Genomic DNA, 3,859 nt, shown 5'->3' with positions numbered 1-3,859 from the left:
GGTAACCGTAGTCACTTGTGAACCTGTGTCCATCAGACAGTTAAACTGTTTATCTTGGATCATCACTTGGCATGTACTCTTTGTACCTATCAGTTTTGGGGAAACCTTCGAAAGGTGTTTCCTGACATTACACTGGTTCAAAGCAGCACTTAATTTAGGTGTAGCGTCTTTATTAACAGGGCGCTGGTGAGCTGCTTCAGCCTCAGTTTGCCCTACAACTGAGGCTACATCTAAAAATTTTCATTGGGAGTTAGATGGTCTGTTGCGTCCCAAAGGCGCTGCTTTTCTCTTAACTGACTCCTTTTTTCATCAACGAGGGTGGGGTTTGGTTCGTTAGTGCAAGTTGAGGAAATATGGCCATCCTGACCACACTTGAAACAATACCAGGCCTTTGGCCTTGTGTTCTGTTTTGGGTTGGATGGCTTCCAGCTTGGTGCTCTAGGGTTAAGTTTAGGTGGTACTGGTCGGCTGGATGTGTGCTCAGCGCTCCCCTTGGGTTTTGAGGTCTTTTGGGGTTTCTTTGACATCAGTGCGGTAAGCTGGCTCTGGAGAGATGCGACCTGCTGTTTGAGTTCCGCCAATGTGTTGGACTCGGGTGGGATCACTACTTGCTGGCTGCAGGCACATGTGCTTTGCGAGCTAGTAACGGCCCGCTGTCGATTTGAGCCGAGGTGCTTCTTCATGCGTGTGACTTTGGCTGCATGTCTGTCCTCTTCAGTACGGATCTGTAACAGGAGCTCTGCAAATGCTGGAGGGTGACTTTTCTTTTCTTCTAGGTTGAGGTCAGAGAGCAAGATATTGTCCCAACAACCGCGGCAGAATTGCTTGAGAATATATTTGTCTGCTTCTTCAGCAGCAATTCCTCCCCTCTTAACAGCAAGGTTTAGAACAGCCTGGAGGCGGCAGAGGTAGGACAAAGCCTTTTCACCAGGATCCTGAAGAGTGTTCATAAACTGGGCGAAAAGTTCCTCGCCATCTTCAACAGTTCCAAAGGCTGCATCCAGCAGTTGAAGGTAAGTTTCAGGGGTAGCTTCAGGACTTAGCCTTTTGACAATATCTGCTGCAGGGGAGAGCAAGCTCTCCACCATTTTCCGAGACTTCTGAAGATTGGACAGAGTGGAATCTTTCCTGAGAAGCTCAGCATGTGATCGCCATGTGTCGTAGTCGGTCTCATTACTGGGCCTTGGGGTTTTGCCTGAAAAAGGGTGAAGCTTGATGGGAAAATGTGGATATGTGTTACAGTCACTTTTCCTTACAATGTGTTCAACGATGACCTTTTGAACTTCAGGTGGATGCAGGTCACTCTCCCTGATGGGTAGGTTTTGCCTCAGGATGGTGGGTGGCTTTGGTTCGGGGCAATCTTGACCGGAATCCATCAAGGAGGGACTTCTGAACATCCGGTGATCTGAGGTTTCAACTGTTTCAAGAGATGTATCGAACGGTTTGGCTACAGATGCCTCATCAATGCTGTCTGTTCCAATTGCCTCACTGATCTCTGACATCATGTCTCTCAGCACTTCTTCGTAGTCTTTCCCACTTAATTTTGCCAATTTCTTTATCTCATTGAGGTAGGTTTTGGTAACGTTGCAGCCAACCTTTGTAGTGTAAATGCTAGCCAATGCTTGAACGAGATACCTGACACTTGGGTTTTCTTTGAGTTCATGTGTGTAAGGCAAAAGAGGAGATAAGGCTTCAATGGCGGCACCATCTTGATACTCAATAATCAGGTTTTTATAAAACTCTGATTCAGCATCAGTTACTGAAACAAGCCTAAAAGAACCATATTTCTTCAGAAAGTCTATAACCTCCTCATCTACTGGCGATCCAAGCAACCCACTCACAATCACTGCATTTGGGACTTTGATACCTGAGTTAGCTATGAACTCCATCTTTGGCAATGACGCTAAAGCATACATATAAACAACTTTTTTCCATACAATTCCCCAAACTTGAGATATGTTTCACTGCTGACACTTAACTAGGCTCCTGGCTGGCTCGCCACTTTTGTAACAGGTATTACAATTAAATAATATGAGATAGATATTAAATTATTGTCTTGACAACTTTGGACTAGTATCAGAAGGTTCTAAGTACGACTATGGAGTCTTGAAAGGATCAGCAGAGAAGGAACCACACAATGATAGATAAGATGTGATTTGAATAGAACTGTATTGAAAAGTTGTAAGTTTACAAACCCTGCCTGTCTAAAGCCGGCTTCCTACAGTGCACAAACGCACATTAAAGGACCCAAAATAAAATCAAAACCAAATATCCTCTTTAAGGAAATTCTCCAAAGAGTTTCAATTAAAGAGCTTCCGCTCCTGTTGCTCAGTCCACTTCTCTTTGGAAAGAGAAATTAGAGTTCCTTGTGTGTGTGTGTGTTTCTGTCCACTGGTTCTAACACTACCCGGGTAGATTTTAAAGTGTTAGTCTTGTCTGTGTCAAGGAATGTAGTTATAGTCCTGAGGTTCGCTGAAGATGGATCCCACGGCTGGCCACACCGTACTCTGGTCCGTCTACAGTCACTCTCTTGGGATTGGCTTGCCACTGAACCCACAGGGTTCAGATCTCAATTGATCCGGTCCTGGTCAAAAACCAATCGGAGCTCGTGGTGAGATAGCTCGCCCGGCTGACGCAGCTTCCCACGGCCGTATTTCACAGATTTCAGATCCAGGATCTTTCAGCTAATTTGGCGGTTGCCTCGTGAGTAATGGCTTCCACAACAGGAAATGTTGACTGACAGAAAGTCATCTCAAGGCATACTCGCCTCCTAGTGGCAGGGAGGGAAAATTACACCTCCAACCTTATGCAGCAGCACAACCCACAAATCTGATGTGGGTTACAACTGTCAGCTGTAATTGCAGAAAAAGCTGGTTCTACAAAGTATTGACTCAGGGGGCTGAATAATTACGCACACCCCACTTTGCAGTTATTTATTTATGAAAAATGTTTGGAATCATGTATGATTTTCGTTCCACTTCTCACGTGTACACCACTTTGTATTGGTCTTTCACGTGGAATTCCAATAAAATTGATTCATGTTTGTGGCTGTAATGTGAAAAAATGTGGAAAAGTTCAAGGGGGCCGAATACTTTTCCAAGCCACTGTATGTTTGACTGTTTTGATTAGAGAAAGGCCAAAATAAATTCATCCTGTGCACCCAGTTTTTGTTTTTTAAAGTGACTCAGGATGTCTGCTGTACAATCATTCCATCCTGGAAAAAGATGACTTCAAAGAAATCATTAAAAGCCAAAAATTACAATGACATTCATATAAATGATGAGTTTATGTACCTCTTTGACCACACCTGTATGTGTACTTATGACAAAGTGGAACTAGAGTACTTTTCTTATTTTAAAGTCAGACGACAATCATTTATCAAAACCTTACTGGTTTAAAATAGTTATGTAGAAAATAACAGGAAAAGGGATCTAATGACCCCACTCCCTCCAAATCCTTAAATGCTCCTGCCCTTCCATTGTTCAGTAAGTTTTCCCCCTAACAAAGTGAAAAGTGTGTTAGGGGGGAAAAGTCTTACATAAGTAAGACTTATGTAAGTCCTTCACTTTGTTTTCCTCTCTCTGGAGCTTATTTGCGCAAATTACAAACCTTGATTCTGTAAATGATTTTGCTATATCGGTTGTTCTCACTGACTCACTAGAAAGCCTGTAGTGTACTTTTTATAGAAACCAGGCATAGATTTGAATCTTGTATTCTCTATGCTAATACAGCACATCTCTGTTGTATTAATGTCGTTTCTCTGTAGAGAGAATTAGCAACTTTTTTTTCTGCTTAAAAAAACCTCACGGATCAAAGTCCCTTACAGCCACATCCTACAATTGTCAGTGAAGTGTGGGTG

The sequence above is a fragment of the Oreochromis niloticus genome, linkage group LG13 (assembly GCF_001858045.2).
Source record: "Oreochromis niloticus isolate F11D_XX linkage group LG13, O_niloticus_UMD_NMBU, whole genome shotgun sequence".
NCBI lineage: Eukaryota > Metazoa > Chordata > Actinopteri > Cichliformes > Cichlidae > Oreochromis > Oreochromis niloticus.
The sequence above is the reverse complement of the archived record's forward strand: the minus strand, read 5'-3'. Positions refer to the sequence as shown.